General features: G+C 50.7%; 1 protein-coding gene across 3 annotated transcripts in view; it reads right to left on the bottom strand.

Moving 5' to 3' along the window:
* Window positions 1–18,766, bottom strand: part of LOC139580310 (kinesin-like protein KIF20B) — a 74,856-nt gene that overhangs the window by 16,725 nt on the left and 39,365 nt on the right. The gene's annotated exons all lie outside the window — the stretch shown is intronic.

Genomic DNA, 18,766 nt, shown 5'->3' with positions numbered 1-18,766 from the left:
AGCCCGCCCCTCCTGTCGGTGCGCCCGCCCCTCCTGTCGGTGCGCCCGCCCCTCCTGTCGGTGCGCCCGCCCCTCCTGTCGGTGAGCCCGCCCCTCCTGTCGGTGAGCCCGCCCCTCCTGTCGGTGAGCCCGCCCCTCCTGTCGGTGCGCCCGCCCCTCCTGTCGGTGCGCCCGCCCCTCCTGTCGGTGCGCCCGCCCCTCCTGTCTAGCGGTCAACAAACAAACATGTTTGTGATTTTATTCCCAGCAATGGGGAGTCAAATGTGATGAGACACAGGGGAAAACAGTCTTGTTTTTTGTGTCCCAAAAAAAGGTGAATGAGTCATATAACAGAGGGGCTGAATAACAGTAAAAATAGGACTAGGAACCTCAGAGCTCCCAGGGGCCCCCCCGCTGGGCTGTGTGGGCATTAGGTACAGAAGTTCCCCTGTTGGTAAGTACAGGACAAGTCTAAAAGGCCTACTATGTGTCATACCAGACTGGGGGGGGGAAATGGGACTGCTTGGCACTCAGCATTAAGGAGATAGATGTAAGGTAAGAACCTGCAATAGACTAGCATCCTGTCCAGAGGGTGTACATCAAGCTGCCTCCCGCTACAGAAACAGGTGATAGACTAGCATCCTGTCCAGAGGGTGTACATCAAGCTGCCTCCCGCTACAGAAACAGGTGATATACTAGCATCCTGTCCAGAGGGTGTACTGGTACATCAAGCTGCCTCACGCTACAGAAACAGGTGACATACTAGCATCCTGTCCAGAGGGTGTACATCAAGCTGCCTCCCGCTACAGAAACAGGTGATATACTAGCATCCTGTCCAGAGGGTGTACATCAAGCTGCCTCCCGCTACAGAAACAGGTGATATACTAGCATCCTGTCCAGAGGGTGTACATCAAGCTGCCTCACGCTACAGAAACAGGTGACATACTAGCATCCTGTCCAGAGGGTGTACTGGTACATCAAGCTGCCTCACGCTACAGAAACAGGTGATATACTAGCATCCTGTCCAGAGGGTGTACATCAAGCTGCCTCCCGCTACAGAAACAGGTGATATACTAGCATCCTGTCCAGAGGGTGTACATCAAGCTGCCTCACGCTACAGAAACAGGTGATATACTAGCATCCTGTCCAGAGGGTGTACATCAAGCTGCCTCCCGCTACAGAAACAGGTGATATACTAGCATCCTGTCCAGAGGGTGTACATCAAGCTGCCTCACGCTACAGAAACAGGTGATATACTAGCATCCTGTCCAGAGGGTGTACATCAAGCTGCCTCACGCTACAGAAACAGGTGATATACTAGCATCCTGTCCAGAGGGTGTACATCAAGCTGCCTCACGCTACAGAAACAGGTGATATACTAGCATCCTGTCCAGAGGGTGTACATCAAGCTGCCTCACGCTACAGAAACAGGTGATATACTAGCATCCTGTCCAGAGGGTGTACATCAAGCTGCCTCACGCTACAGAAACAGGTGACATACTAGCATCCTGTCCAGAGGGTGTACATCAAGCTGCCTCACGCTACAGAAACAGGTGACATACTAGCATCCTGTCCAGAGGGTGTACATCAAGCTGCCTCACGCTACAGAAACAGGTGATATACTAGCATCCTGTCCAGAGGGTGTACATCAAGCTGCCTCCCGCTACAGAAACAGGTGATATACTAGCATCCTGTCCAGAGGGTGTACATCAAGCTGCCTCCCGCTACAGAAACAGGTGATATACTAGCATCCTGTCCAGAGGGTGTACATCAAGCTGCCTCCCGCTACAGAAACAGGTGATATACTAGCATCCTGTCCAGAGGGTGTACATCAAGCTGCCTCCCGCTACAGAAACAGGTGATATACTAGCATCCTGTCCAGAGGGTGTACATCAAGCTGCCTCACGCTACAGAAACAGGTGATATACTAGCATCCTGTCCAGAGGGTGTACATCAAGCTGCCTCCCGCTACAGAAACAGGTGATATACTAGCATCCTGTCCAGAGGGTGTACATCAAGCTGCCTCACGCTACAGAAACAGGTGGTATACTAGCATCCTGTCAAGAGGGTGTACATCAAGCTGCCTCACGCTACAGAAACAGGTGATATACTAGCATCCTGTCCAGAGGGTGTACATCAAGCTGCCTCACGCTACAGAAACAGGTGACATACTAGCATCCTGTCCAGAGGGTGTACATCAAGCTGCCTCCCGCTACAGAAACAGGTGACATACTAGCATCCTGTCCAGAGGGTGTACATCAAGCTGCCTCCCGCTACAGAAACAGGTGATAGACTAGCATCCTGTCCAGAGGGTGTACTGGTACATCAAGCTGCCTCACGCTACAGAAACAGGTGATATACTAGCATCCTGTCCAGAGGATGTACATCAAGCTGCTCCCGCTACAGAAACAGGTGACATACTAGCATCCTGTCCAGAGGGTGTACATCAAGCTGCCTCACGCTACAGAAACAGGTGATATACTAGCATCCTGTCCAGAGGGTGTACATCAAGCTGCCTCACGCTACAGAAACAGGTGATAGACTAGCATCCTGTCCAGAGGGTGTACATCAAGCTGCCTCACGCTACAGAAACAGGTGATATACTAGCATCCTGTCCAGAGGGTGTACATCAAGCTGCCTCACGCTACAGAAACAGGTGATAGACTAGCATCCTGTCCAGAGGGTGTACATCAAGCTGCCTCACGCTACAGAAACAGGTGATAGACTAGCATCCTGTCCAGAGGGTGTACATCAAGCTGCCTCCCGCTACAGAAACAGGTGATAGACTAGCATCCTGTCCAGAGGGTGTACATCAAGCTGCCTCACGCTACAGAAACAGGTGATATACTAGCATCCTGTCCAGAGGGTGTACATCAAGCTGCCTCACGCTACAGAAACAGGTGATATACTAGCTTCCTGTCCAGAGGGTGTACATCAAGCTGCCTCACGCTACAGAAACAGGTGACATACTAGCATCCTGTCCAGAGGGTGTACATCAAGCTGCCTCACGCTACAGAAACAGGTGATATACTAGCATCCTGTCCAGAGGGTGTACATCAAGCTGCCTCACGCTACAGAAACAGGTGATATACTAGCATCCTGTCCAGCGGGTGTACTGGTACATCAAGCTGCCTCACGCTACAGAAACAGGTGACATACTAGCATCCTGTCCAGAGGGTGTACTGGTACATCAAGCTGCCTCACGCTACAGAAACAGGTGATATACTAGCATCCTGTCCAGAGGGTGTACTGGTACATCAAGCTGCCTCACGCTACAGAAACAGGTGATATACTAGCATCCTGTCCAGAGGGTGTACATCAAGCTGCCTCACGCTACAGAAACAGGTGATATACTAGCATCCTGTCCAGAGGGTGTACATCAAGCTGCCTCACGCTACAGAAACAGGTGATATACTAGCATCCTGTCCAGAGGGTGTACATCAAGCTGCCTCACGCTACAGAAACAGGTGATATACTAGCATCCTGTCCAGAGGGTGTACATCAAGCTGCCTCACGCTACAGAAACAGGTGATATACTAGCATCCTGTCCAGAGGGTGTACATCAAGCTGCCTCACGCTACAGAAACAGGTGATATACTAGCATCCTGTCCAGAGGGTGTACATCAAGCTGCCTCACGCTACAGAAACAGGTGACATACTAGCATCCTGTCCAGAGGGTGTACATCAAGCTGCCTCCCGCTACAGAAACAGGTGATAGACTAGCATCCTGTCCAGAGGGTGTACATCAAGCTGCCTCACGCTACAGAAACAGGTGATATACTAGCATCCTGTCCAGCGGGTGTACTGGTACATCAAGCTGCCTCCCGCTACAGAAACAGGTGATATACTAGCATCCTGTCCAGAGGGTGTACATCAAGCTGCCTCACGCTACAGAAACAGGTGATATACTAGCATCCTGTCCAGAGGGTGTACATCAAGCTGCCTCACGCTACAGAAACAGGTGATATACTAGCATCCTGTCCAGAGGGTGTACATCAAGCTGCCTCACGCTACAGAAACAGGTGATATACTAGCATCCTGTCCAGAGGGTGTACATCAAGCTGCCTCACGCTACAGAAACAGGTGATAGACTAGCATCCTGTCCAGAGGGTGTACATCGAGCTGCCTCACGCTACAGAAACAGGTGATATACTAGCTTCCTGTCCAGAGGGTGTACATCAAGCTGCCTCACGCTACAGAAACAGGTGACATACTAGCATCCTGTCCAGAGGGTGTACATCAAGCTGCCTCACGCTACAGAAACAGGTGATATACTAGCATCCTGTCCAGAGGGTGTACATCAAGCTGCCTCACGCTACAGAAACAGGTGATATACTAGCATCCTGTCCAGCGGGTGTACTGGTACATCAAGCTGCCTCACGCTACAGAAACAGGTGACATACTAGCATCCTGTCCAGAGGGTGTACATCAAGCTGCCTCACGCTACAGAAACAGGTGATATACTAGCATCCTGTCCAGAGGGTGTACATCAAGCTGCCTCACGCTACAGAAACAGGTGATATACTAGCATCCTGTCCAGCGGGTGTACTGGTACATCAAGCTGCCTCACGCTACAGAAACAGGTGATATACTAGCATCCTGTCCAGAGGATGTACATCAAGCTGCTCCCGCTACAGAAACAGGTGACATACTAGCATCCTGTCCAGAGGGTGTACATCAAGCTGCCTCACGCTACAGAAACAGGTGATATACTAGCATCCTGTCCAGAGGGTGTACATCAAGCTGCCTCACGCTACAGAAACAGGTGATAGACTAGCATCCTGTCCAGAGGGTGTACATCAAGCTGCCTCACGCTACAGAAACAGGTGATATACTAGCATCCTGTCCAGAGGGTGTACATCAAGCTGCCTCACGCTACAGAAACAGGTGATAGACTAGCATCCTGTCCAGAGGGTGTACATCAAGCTGCCTCACGCTACAGAAACAGGTGATAGACTAGCATCCTGTCCAGAGGGTGTACATCAAGCTGCCTCCCGCTACAGAAACAGGTGATATACTAGCATCCTGTCCAGAGGGTGTACATCAAGCTGCCTCACGCTACAGAAACAGGTGATATACTAGCATCCTGTCCAGAGGGTGTACATCAAGCTGCCTCACGCTACAGAAACAGGTGATATACTAGCATCCTGTCCAGAGGGTGTACATCAAGCTGCCTCACGCTACAGAAACAGGTGATATACTAGCATCCTGTCCAGAGGGTGTACATCAAGCTGCCTCACGCTACAGAAACAGGTGATATACTAGCATCCTGTCCAGAGGGTGTACATCAAGCTGCCTCACGCTACAGAAACAGGTGATATACTAGCATCCTGTCCAGAGGGTGTACATCAAGCTGCCTCACGCTACAGAAACAGGTGATATACTAGCATCCTGTCCAGAGGGTGTACATCAAGCTGCCTCCCGCTACAGAAACAGGTGACATACTAGCATCCTGTCCAGAGGGTGTACATCAAGCTGCCTCCCGCTACAGAAACAGGTGACATACTAGCATCCTGTCCAGAGGGTGTACATCAAGCTGCCTCCCGCTACAGAAACAGGTGATATACTAGCATCCTGTCCAGAGGGTGTACATCAAGCTGCCTCACGCTACAGAAACAGGTGACATACTAGCATCCTGTCCAGAGGGTGTACATCAAGCTGCCTCACGCTACAGAAACAGGTGACATACTAGCATCCTGTCCAGAGGGTGTACATCAAGCTGCCTCACGCTACAGAAACAGGTGACATACTAGCATCCTGTCCAGAGGGTGTACATCAAGCTGCCTCACGCTACAGAAACAGGTGACATACTAGCATCCTGTCCAGAGGGTGTACATCAAGCTGCCTCCCGCTACAGAAACAGGTGATAGACTAGCATCCTGTCCAGAGGGTGTACATCAAGCTGCCTCACGCTACAGAAACAGGTGATATACTAGCATCCTGTCCAGCGGGTGTACTGGTACATCAAGCTGCCTCCCGCTACAGAAACAGGTGATATACTAGCATCCTGTCCAGAGGGTGTACATCAAGCTGCCTCACGCTACAGAAACAGGTGATATACTAGCATCCTGTCCAGAGGGTGTACATCAAGCTGCCTCCCGCTACAGAAACAGGTGATAGACTAGCATCCTGTCCAGAGGGTGTACATCAAGCTGCCTCACGCTACAGAAACAGGTGATATACTAGCATCCTGTCCAGAGGGTGTACATCAAGCTGCCTCACGCTACAGAAACAGGTGATAGACTAGCATCCTGTCCAGAGGGTGTACATCGAGCTGCCTCACGCTACAGAAACAGGTGATATACTAGCTTCCTGTCCAGAGGGTGTACATCAAGCTGCCTCACGCTACAGAAACAGGTGACATACTAGCATCCTGTCCAGAGGGTGTACATCAAGCTGCCTCACGCTACAGAAACAGGTGATATACTAGCATCCTGTCCAGAGGGTGTACATCAAGCTGCCTCACGCTACAGAAACAGGTGATATACTAGCATCCTGTCCAGCGGGTGTACTGGTACATCAAGCTGCCTCACGCTACAGAAACAGGTGATATACTAGCATCCTGTCCAGAGGATGTACATCAAGCTGCTCCCGCTACAGAAACAGGTGACATACTAGCATCCTGTCCAGAGGGTGTACATCAAGCTGCCTCACGCTACAGAAACAGGTGATATACTAGCATCCTGTCCAGAGGGTGTACATCAAGCTGCCTCACGCTACAGAAACAGGTGATAGACTAGCATCCTGTCCAGAGGGTGTACATCAAGCTGCCTCACGCTACAGAAACAGGTGATATACTAGCATCCTGTCCAGAGGGTGTACATCAAGCTGCCTCACGCTACAGAAACAGGTGATAGACTAGCATCCTGTCCAGAGGGTGTACATCAAGCTGCCTCACGCTACAGAAACAGGTGATAGACTAGCATCCTGTCCAGAGGGTGTACATCAAGCTGCCTCACGCTACAGAAACAGGTGATATACTAGCATCCTGTCCAGAGGGTGTACATCAAGCTGCCTCACGCTACAGAAACAGGTGATATACTAGCATCCTGTCCAGAGGGTGTACATCAAGCTGCCTCACGCTACAGAAACAGGTGATATACTAGCATCCTGTCCAGAGGGTGTACATCAAGCTGCCTCACGCTACAGAAACAGGTGATATACTAGCATCCTGTCCAGAGGGTGTACATCAAGCTGCCTCACGCTACAGAAACAGGTGATATACTAGCATCCTGTCCAGAGGGTGTACATCAAGCTGCCTCACGCTACAGAAACAGGTGATATACTAGCATCCTGTCCAGACGGTGTACATCAAGCTGCCTCACGCTACAGAAACAGGTGATATACTAGCATCCTGTCCAGAGGGTGTACATCAAGCTGCCTCACGCTACAGAAACAGGTGATATACTAGCATCCTGTCCAGCGGGTGTACTGGTACATCAAGCTGCCTCACGCTACAGAAACAGGTGATATACTAGCATCCTGTCCAGAGGGTGTACTGGTACATCAAGCTGCCTCACGCTACAGAAACAGGTGACATACTAGCATCCTGTCCAGAGGGTGTACATCAAGCTGCCTCACGCTACAGAAACAGGTGATATACTAGCATCCTGTCCAGAGGGTGTACATCAAGCTGCCTCACGCTACAGAAACAGGTGATAGACTAGCATCCTGTCCAGAGGGTGTACATCAAGCTGCCTCACGCTACAGAAACAGGTGATATACTAGCATCCTGTCCAGAGGGTGTACATCAAGCTGCCTCACGCTACAGAAACAGGTGATAGACTAGCATCCTGTCCAGAGGGTGTACATCAAGCTGCCTCACGCTACAGAAACAGGTGATAGACTAGCATCCTGTCCAGAGGGTGTACATCAAGCTGCCTCACGCTACAGAAACAGGTGATATACTAGCATCCTGTCCAGAGGGTGTACATCAAGCTGCCTCACGCTACAGAAACAGGTGATATACTAGCATCCTGTCCAGAGGGTGTACATCAAGCTGCCTCACGCTACAGAAACAGGTGATATACTAGCATCCTGTCCAGAGGGTGTACATCAAGCTGCCTCACGCTACAGAAACAGGTGATATACTAGCATCCTGTCCAGAGGGTGTACATCAAGCTGCCTCACGCTACAGAAACAGGTGATATACTAGCATCCTGTCCAGAGGGTGTACATCAAGCTGCCTCACGCTACAGAAACAGGTGATATACTAGCATCCTGTCCAGAGGGTGTACATCAAGCTGCCTCCCGCTACAGAAACAGGTGATATACTAGCATCCTGTCCAGAGGGTGTACATCAAGCTGCCTCACGCTACAGAAACAGGTGATATACTAGCATCCTGTCCAGAGGGTGTACATCAAGCTGCCTCACGCTACAGAAACAGGTGATATACTAGCATCCTGTCCAGAGGGTGTACATCAAGCTGCCTCCCGCTACAGAAACAGGTGACATACTAGCATCCTGTCCAGAGGGTGTACATCAAGCTGCCTCCCGCTACAGAAACAGGTGATATACTAGCATCCTGTCCAGAGGGTGTACATCAAGCTGCCTCACGCTACAGAAACAGGTGACATACTAGCATCCTGTCCAGAGGGTGTACATCAAGCTGCCTCACGCTACAGAAACAGGTGATATACTAGCATCCTGTCCAGAGGGTGTACATCAAGCTGCCTCACGCTACAGAAACAGGTGATATACTAGCATCCTGTCCAGAGGGTGTACATCAAGCTGCCTCCCGCTACAGAAACAGGTGACATACTAGCATCCTGTCCAGAGGGTGTACATCAAGCTGCCTCCCGCTACAGAAACAGGTGATAGACTAGCATCCTGTCCAGAGGGTGTACATCAAGCTGCCTCACGCTACAGAAACAGGTGACATACTAGCATCCTGTCCAGAGGGTGTACATCAAGCTGCCTCACGCTACAGAAACAGGTGACATACTAGCATCCTGTCCAGAGGGTGTACATCAAGCTGCCTCCCGCTACAGAAACAGGTGATAGACTAGCATCCTGTCCAGAGGGTGTACATCAAGCTGCCTCACGCTACAGAAACAGGTGACATACTAGCATCCTGTCCAGAGGGTGTACATCAAGCTGCCTCACGCTACAGAAACAGGTGATATACTAGCATCCTGTCCAGAGGGTGTACATCAAGCTGCCTCACGCTACAGAAACAGGTGATAGACTAGCATCCTGTCCAGAGGGTGTACATCAAGCTGCCTCACGCTACAGAAACAGGTGATATACTAGCTTCCTGTCCAGAGGGTGTACATCAAGCTGCCTCACGCTACAGAAACAGGTGACATACTAGCATCCTGTCCAGAGGGTGTACATCAAGCTGCCTCACGCTACAGAAACAGGTGATATACTAGCATCCTGTCCAGAGGGTGTACATCAAGCTGCCTCACGCTACAGAAACAGGTGATATACTAGCATCCTGTCCAGCGGGTGTACTGGTACATCAAGCTGCCTCACGCTACAGAAACAGGTGACATACTAGCATCCTGTCCAGAGGGTGTACTGGTACATCAAGCTGCCTCACGCTACAGAAACAGGTGATATACTAGCATCCTGTCCAGAGGGTGTACTGGTACATCAAGCTGCCTCACGCTACAGAAACAGGTGATATACTAGCATCCTGTCCAGAGGGTGTACATCAAGCTGCCTCACGCTACAGAAACAGGTGATATACTAGCATCCTGTCCAGAGGGTGTACATCAAGCTGCCTCACGCTACAGAAACAGGTGATATACTAGCATCCTGTCCAGAGGGTGTACATCAAGCTGCCTCACGCTACAGAAACAGGTGATATACTAGCATCCTGTCCAGAGGGTGTACATCAAGCTGCCTCACGCTACAGAAACAGGTGATATACTAGCATCCTGTCCAGAGGGTGTACATCAAGCTGCCTCACGCTACAGAAACAGGTGACATACTAGCATCCTGTCCAGAGGGTGTACATCAAGCTGCCTCCCGCTACAGAAACAGGTGATAGACTAGCATCCTGTCCAGAGGGTGTACATCAAGCTGCCTCACGCTACAGAAACAGGTGATATACTAGCATCCTGTCCAGCGGGTGTACTGGTACATCAAGCTGCCTCCCGCTACAGAAACAGGTGATATACTAGCATCCTGTCCAGAGGGTGTACATCAAGCTGCCTCACGCTACAGAAACAGGTGATATACTAGCATCCTGTCCAGAGGGTGTACATCAAGCTGCCTCACGCTACAGAAACAGGTGATATACTAGCATCCTGTCCAGAGGGTGTACATCAAGCTGCCTCACGCTACAGAAACAGGTGATAGACTAGCATCCTGTCCAGAGGGTGTACATCAAGCTGCCTCACGCTACAGAAACAGGTGATATACTAGCATCCTGTCCAGAGGGTGTACATCAAGCTGCCTCACGCTACAGAAACAGGTGATAGACTAGCATCCTGTCCAGAGGGTGTACATCGAGCTGCCTCACGCTACAGAAACAGGTGATATACTAGCTTCCTGTCCAGAGGGTGTACATCAAGCTGCCTCACGCTACAGAAACAGGTGACATACTAGCATCCTGTCCAGAGGGTGTACATCAAGCTGCCTCACGCTACAGAAACAGGTGATATACTAGCATCCTGTCCAGAGGGTGTACATCAAGCTGCCTCACGCTACAGAAACAGGTGATATACTAGCATCCTGTCCAGCGGGTGTACTGGTACATCAAGCTGCCTCACGCTACAGAAACAGGTGATATACTAGCATCCTGTCCAGAGGATGTACATCAAGCTGCTCCCGCTACAGAAACAGGTGACATACTAGCATCCTGTCCAGAGGGTGTACATCAAGCTGCCTCACGCTACAGAAACAGGTGATATACTAGCATCCTGTCCAGAGGGTGTACATCAAGCTGCCTCACGCTACAGAAACAGGTGATAGACTAGCATCCTGTCCAGAGGGTGTACATCAAGCTGCCTCACGCTACAGAAACAGGTGATATACTAGCATCCTGTCCAGAGGGTGTACATCAAGCTGCCTCACGCTACAGAAACAGGTGATAGACTAGCATCCTGTCCAGAGGGTGTACATCAAGCTGCCTCACGCTGCAGAAACAGGTGATAGACTAGCATCCTGTCCAGAGGGTGTACATCAAGCTGCCTCCCGCTACAGAAACAGGTGATATACTAGCATCCTGTCCAGAGGGTGTACATCAAGCTGCCTCACGCTACAGAAACAGGTGATATACTAGCATCCTGTCCAGAGGGTGTACATCAAGCTGCCTCACGCTACAGAAACAGGTGATATACTAGCATCCTGTCCAGAGGGTGTACATCAAGCTGCCTCACGCTACAGAAACAGGTGATATACTAGCATCCTGTCCAGAGGGTGTACATCAAGCTGCCTCCCGCTACAGAAACAGGTGACATACTAGCATCCTGTCCAGAGGGTGTACATCAAGCTGCCTCCCGCTACAGAAACAGGTGATAGACTAGCATCCTGTCCAGAGGGTGTACATCAAGCTGCCTCACGCTACAGAAACAGGTGACATACTAGCATCCTGTCCAGAGGGTGTACATCAAGCTGCCTCACGCTACAGAAACAGGTGATATACTAGCATCCTGTCCAGAGGGTGTACATCAAGCTGCCTCACGCTACAGAAACAGGTGATAGACTAGCATCCTGTCCAGAGGGTGTACATCAAGCTGCCTCACGCTACAGAAACAGGTGATATACTAGCTTCCTGTCCAGAGGGTGTACATCAAGCTGCCTCACGCTACAGAAACAGGTGACATACTAGCATCCTGTCCAGAGGGTGTACATCAAGCTGCCTCACGCTACAGAAACAGGTGATATACTAGCATCCTGTCCAGAGGGTGTACATCAAGCTGCCTCACGCTACAGAAACAGGTGATATACTAGCATCCTGTCCAGCGGGTGTACTGGTACATCAAGCTGCCTCACGCTACAGAAACAGGTGACATACTAGCATCCTGTCCAGAGGGTGTACTGGTACATCAAGCTGCCTCACGCTACAGAAACAGGTGATATACTAGCATCCTGTCCAGAGGGTGTACTGGTACATCAAGCTGCCTCACGCTACAGAAACAGGTGATATACTAGCATCCTGTCCAGAGGGTGTACATCAAGCTGCCTCACGCTACAGAAACAGGTGATATACTAGCATCCTGTCCAGAGGGTGTACATCAAGCTGCCTCACGCTACAGAAACAGGTGATATACTAGCATCCTGTCCAGAGGGTGTACATCAAGCTGCCTCACGCTACAGAAACAGGTGATATACTAGCATCCTGTCCAGAGGGTGTACATCAAGCTGCCTCACGCTACAGAAACAGGTGATATACTAGCATCCTGTCCAGAGGGTGTACATCAAGCTGCCTCACGCTACAGAAACAGGTGACATACTAGCATCCTGTCCAGAGGGTGTACATCAAGCTGCCTCCCGCTACAGAAACAGGTGATAGACTAGCATCCTGTCCAGAGGGTGTACATCAAGCTGCCTCACGCTACAGAAACAGGTGATATACTAGCATCCTGTCCAGCGGGTGTACTGGTACATCAAGCTGCCTCCCGCTACAGAAACAGGTGATATACTAGCATCCTGTCCAGAGGGTGTACATCAAGCTGCCTCACGCTACAGAAACAGGTGATATACTAGCATCCTGTCCAGAGGGTGTACATCAAGCTGCCTCACGCTACAGAAACAGGTGATATACTAGCATCCTGTCCAGAGGGTGTACATCAAGCTGCCTCACGCTACAGAAACAGGTGATAGACTAGCATCCTGTCCAGAGGGTGTACATCAAGCTGCCTCACGCTACAGAAACAGGTGATATACTAGCATCCTGTCCAGAGGGTGTACATCAAGCTGCCTCACGCTACAGAAACAGGTGATATACTAGCATCCTGTCCAGCGGGTGTACTGGTACATCAAGCTGCCTCACGCTACAGAAACAGGTGATATACTAGCATCCTGTCCAGAGGATGTACATCAAGCTGCTCCCGCTACAGAAACAAGTGACATACTAGCATCCTGTCCAGAGGGTGTACATCAAGCTGCCTCACGCTACAGAAACAGGTGATATACTAGCATCCTGTCCAGAGGGTGTACATCAAGCTGCCTCACGCTACAGAAACAGGTGATAGACTAGCATCCTGTCCAGAGGGTGTACATCAAGCTGCCTCACGCTACAGAAACAGGTGATATACTAGCATCCTGTCCAGAGGGTGTACATCAAGCTGCCTCACGCTACAGAAACAGGTGATAGACTAGCATCCTGTCCAGAGGGTGTACATCAAGCTGCCTCACGCTACAGAAACAGGTGATAGACTAGCATCCTGTCCAGAGGGTGTACATCAAGCTGCCTCCCGCTACAGAAACAGGTGATATACTAGCATTCTGTCCAGAGGGTGTACATCAAGCTGCCTCACGCTACAGAAACAGGTGATATACTAGCATCCTGTCCAGAGGGTGTACATCAAGCTGCCTCACGCTACAGAAACAGGTGATATACTAGCATCCTGTCCAGAGGGTGTACATCAAGCTGCCTCACGCTACAGAAACAGGTGACATACTAGCATCCTGTCCAGAGGGTGTACATCAAGCTGCCTCACGCTACAGAAACAGGTGACATACTAGCATCCTGTCCAGAGGGTGTACATCAAGCTGCCTCACGCTACAGAAACAGGTGACATACTAGCATCCTGTCCAGAGGGTGTACATCAAGCTGCCTCACGCTACAGAAACAGGTGACATACTAGCATCCTGTCCAGAGGGTGTACATCAAGCTGCCTCCCGCTACAGAAACAGGTGATAGACTAGCATCCTGTCCAGAGGGTGTACATCAAGCTGCCTCACGCTACAGAAACAGGTGATATACTAGCATCCTGTCCAGCGGGTGTACTGGTACATCAAGCTGCCTCCCGCTACAGAAACAGGTGATATACTAGCATCCTGTCCAGAGGGTGTACATCAAGCTGCCTCACGCTACAGAAACAGGTGATATACTAGCATCCTGTCCAGAGGGTGTACATCAAGCTGCCTCACGCTACAGAAACAGGTGATATACTAGCATCCTGTCCAGAGGGTGTACATCAAGCTGCCTCCCGCTACAGAAACAGGTGATAGACTAGCATCCTGTCCAGAGGGTGTACATCAAGCTGCCTCACGCTACAGAAACAGGTGATAGACTAGCATCCTGTCCAGAGGGTGTACATCGAGCTGCCTCACGCTACAGAAACAGGTGATATACTAGCTTCCTGTCCAGAGGGTGTACATCGAGCTGCCTCACGCTACAGAAACAGGTGACATACTAGCATCCTGTCCAGAGGGTGTACATCAAGCTGCCTCACGCTACAGAAACAGGTGATATACTAGCATCCTGTCCAGAGGGTGTACATCAAGCTGCCTCACGCTACAGAAACAGGTGATATACTAGCATCCTGTCCAGCGGGTGTACTGGTACATCAAGCTGCCTCACGCTACAGAAACAGGTGATATACTAGCATCCTGTCCAGAGGATGTACATCAAGCTGCTCCCGCTACAGAAACAGGTGACATACTAGCATCCTGTCCAGAGGGTGTACATCAAGCTGCCTCACGCTACAGAAACAGGTGATATACTAGCATCCTGTCCAGAGGGTGTACATCAAGCTGCCTCACGCTACAGAAACAGGTGATAGACTAGCATCCTGTCCAGAGGGTGTACATCAAGCTGCCTCACGCTACAGAAACAGGTGATATACTAGCATCCTGTCCAGAGGGTGTACATCAAGCTGCCTCACGCTACAGAAACAGGTGATAGACTAGCATCCTGTCCAGAGGGTGTACATCAAGCTGCCTCACGCTACAGAAACAGGTGATAGACTAGCATCCTGTCCAGAGGGTGTACATCAAGCTGCCTCACGCTACAGAAACAGGTGATATACTAGCATCCTGTCCAGAGGGTGTACATCAAGCTGCCTCCCGCTACAGAAACAGGTGATAGACTAGCATCCTGTCCAGAGGGTGTACATCAAGCTGCCTCACGCTACAGAAACAGGTGATATACTAGCATCCTGTCCAGCGGGTGTACTGGTACATCAAGCTGCCTCCCGCTACAGAAACAGGTGATATACTAGCATCCTGTCCAGAGGGTGTACATCAAGCTGCCTCACGCTACAGAAACAGGTGATATACTAGCATCCTGTCCAGAGGGTGTACATCAAGCTGCCTCACGCTACAGAAACAGGTGATATACTAGCATCCTGTCCAGAGGGTGTACATCAAGCTGCCTCCCGCTACAGAAACAGGTGATAGACTAGCATCCTGTCCAGAGGGTGTACATCAAGCTGCCTCACGCTACAGAAACAGGTGATAGACTAGCATCCTGTCCAGAGGGTGTACATCGAGCTGCCTCACGCTACAGAAACAGGTGATATACTAGCTTCCTGTCCAGAGGGTGTACATCGAGCTGCCTCACGCTACAGAAACAGGTGACATACTAGCATCCTGTCCAGAGGGTGTACATCAAGCTGCCTCACGCTACAGAAACAGGTGATATACTAGCATCCTGTCCAGAGGGTGTACATCAAGCTGCCTCACGCTACAGAAACAGGTGATATACTAGCATCCTGTCCAGCGGGTGTACTGGTACATCAAGCTGCCTCACGCTACAGAAACAGGTGATATACTAGCATCCTGTCCAGAGGATGTACATCAAGCTGCTCCCGCTACAGAAACAGGTGACATACTAGCATCCTGTCCAGAGGGTGTACATCAAGCTGCCTCACGCTACAGAAACAGGTGATATACTAGCATCCTGTCCAGAGGGTGTACATCAAGCTGCCTCACGCTACAGAAACAGGTGATAGACTAGCATCCTGTCCAGAGGGTGTACATCAAGCTGCCTCACGCTACAGAAACAGGTGATATACTAGCATCCTGTCCAGAGGGTGTACATCAAGCTGCCTCACGCTACAGAAACAGGTGATAGACTAGCATCCTGTCCAGAGGGTGTACATCAAGCTGCCTCACGCTACAGAAACAGGTGATAGACTAGCATCCTGTCCAGAGGGTGTACATCAAGCTGCCTCACGCTACAGAAACAGGTGATATACTAGCATCCTGTCCAGAGGGTGTACATCAAGCTGCCTCACGCTACAGAAACAGGTGATATACTAGCATCCTGTCCAGAGGGTGTACATCAAGCTGCCTCACGCTACAGAAACAGGTGATATACTAGCATCCTGTCCAGAGGGTGTACATCAAGCTGCCTCACGCTACAGAAACAGGTGATATACTAGCATCCTGTCCAGAGGGTGTACATCAAGCTGCCTCACGCTACAGAAACAGGTGATATACTAGCATCCTGTCCAGAGGGTGTACATCAAGCTGCCTCACGCTACAGAAACAGGTGATATACTAGCATCCTGTCCAGAGGGTGTACATCAAGCTGCCTCACGCTACAGAAACAGGTGATATACTAGCATCCTGTCCAGAGGGTGTACATCAAGCTGCCTCCCGCTACAGAAACAGGTGACATACTAGCATCCTGTCCAGAGGGTGTACATCAAGCTGCCTCCCGCTACAGAAACAGGTGATATACTAGCATCCTGTCCAGAGGGTGTACATCAAGCTGCCTCACGCTACAGAAACAGGTGACATACTAGCATCCTGTCCAGAGGGTGTACATCAAGCTGCCTCACGCTACAGAAACAGGTGATATACTAGCATCCTGTCCAGAGGGTGTACATCAAGCTGCCTCACGCTACAGAAACAGGTGATATACTAGCATCCTGTCCAGAGGGTGTACATCAAGCTGCCTCCCGCTACAGAAACAGGTGACATACTAGCATCCTGTCCAGAGGGTGTACATCAAGCTGCCTCCCGCTACAGAAACAGGTGATATACTAGCATCCTGTCCAGAGGGTGTACATCAAGCTGCCTCACGCTACAGAAACAGGTGATATACTAGCTTCCTGTCCAGAGGGTGTACATCAAGCTGCCTCACGCTACAGAAACAGGTGACATACTAGCATCCTGTCCAGAGGGTGTACATCAAGCTGCCTCACGCTACAGAAACAGGTGACATACTAGCATCCTGTCCAGAGGGTGTACATCAAGCTGCCTCCCGCTACAGAAACAGGTGATAGACTAGCATCCTGTCCAGAGGGTGTACATCAAGCTGCCTCACGCTACAGAAACAGGTGACATACTAGCATCCTGTCCAGAGGGTGTACATCAAGCTGCCTCACGCTACAGAAACAGGTGATATACTAGCATCCTGTCCAGAGGGTGTACATCAAGCTGCCTCACGCTACAGAAACAGGTGATAGACTAGCATCCTGTCCAGAGGGTGTACATGTACTCAAACTTCCTCCACCAATGCATTTTGAGGGGGAGGTGAGGATGCGAGGAATCAAGGAAATACAACTCGAATTCACCCCTAGTCTCACTCTCCTCCCCTCTCTATCATACAACTGGGTCAGTCAGCGGTGAAGTCATTTGTGAATTACTTGAGTTTCTAACTGCAGAGGTTTAAACCCCAGAAATACTCCTCCTATATGGAGGCAATACTGCCCCATAGCCTTCACTCACTCCTACGTCACTGCAGCAGAGACCCAGACTGCCCACATAGCCTTCACTCACTCCTACGTCACTGCAGCAGAGACCCAGACTGCCCACATAGCCTTCACTCACTCCTACATCACTGCAGCAGAGACCCAGACTGCCCACATAGCCTTCACTCACTCCTACATCACTGCAGCAGAGACCCAGACTGCCCACATAGCCTTCACTCACTCCTACATCACTGCAGCAGAGACCCAGACTGCCCACATAGCCTTCACTCACTCCAACGTCACTGCAGCAGAGACCCATACTTCACTCACTCCTATGTCACTGCAGCAGAGACCCAGACTACCCCATAGCCTTCACTCACTCCAACGTCACTGCAGCAGAGACCCAGACTGCCCACATAGCCTTCACTCACTCCTATGTCACTGCAGCAGAGACCCAGACTACCCCATAGCCTTCACTCACTCCAACGTCACTGCAGCAGAGACCCAGACTGCCCACATAGCCTTCACTCACTCCTATGTCACTGCAGCAGAGACCCAGACTACCCCATAGCCTTCACTCACTCCAACGTCACTGCAGCAGAGACCCAGACTGCCCACATAGCCTTCACTCACTCCTATGTCACTGCAGCAGAGACCCAGACTACCCCATAGCCTTCACTCACTCCAACGTCACTGCAGCAGAGACCCAGACTGCCCACATAGCCTTCACTCACTCCTATGTCACTGCAGCAGAGACCCAGACTACCCCATAGCCTTCACTCACTCCAACGTCACTGCAGCAGAGACCCAGACTGCCCACATAGCCTTCACTCACTCCTATGTCACTGCAGCAGAGACCCAGACTACCCCATAGCCTTCACTCACTCCAACGTCACTGCAGCAGAGACCCAGACTGCCCACATAGCCTTCACTCACTCCTATGTCACTGCAGCAGAGACCCAGACTACCCCATAGCCTTCACTCACTCCAACGTCACTGCAGCAGAGACCCAGACTGCCCACATAGCCTTCACTCACTCCTATGTCACTGCAGCAGAGACCCATACTGCCCCCATAGCCTTCACTCACTCCTATGTCACTGCAGCAGAGACCCATACTTCACTCACTCCAACGTCACTGCAGCAGAGACCCAGACTTCACTCACTCCAACGTCACTGCAGCAGAGACCCATACACACTACATCATCTCATTGTAGTCACTCAATAACCGTGCTTGGTGTTAGA

This window comes from Salvelinus alpinus, chromosome 7, assembly GCF_045679555.1.
Source record: "Salvelinus alpinus chromosome 7, SLU_Salpinus.1, whole genome shotgun sequence".
NCBI classification, from domain to species: Eukaryota; Metazoa; Chordata; class Actinopteri; order Salmoniformes; family Salmonidae; genus Salvelinus; species Salvelinus alpinus.
Note: the sequence above shows the minus strand (reverse complement) of the source record. Positions and strands in the feature narration are given on the sequence as shown.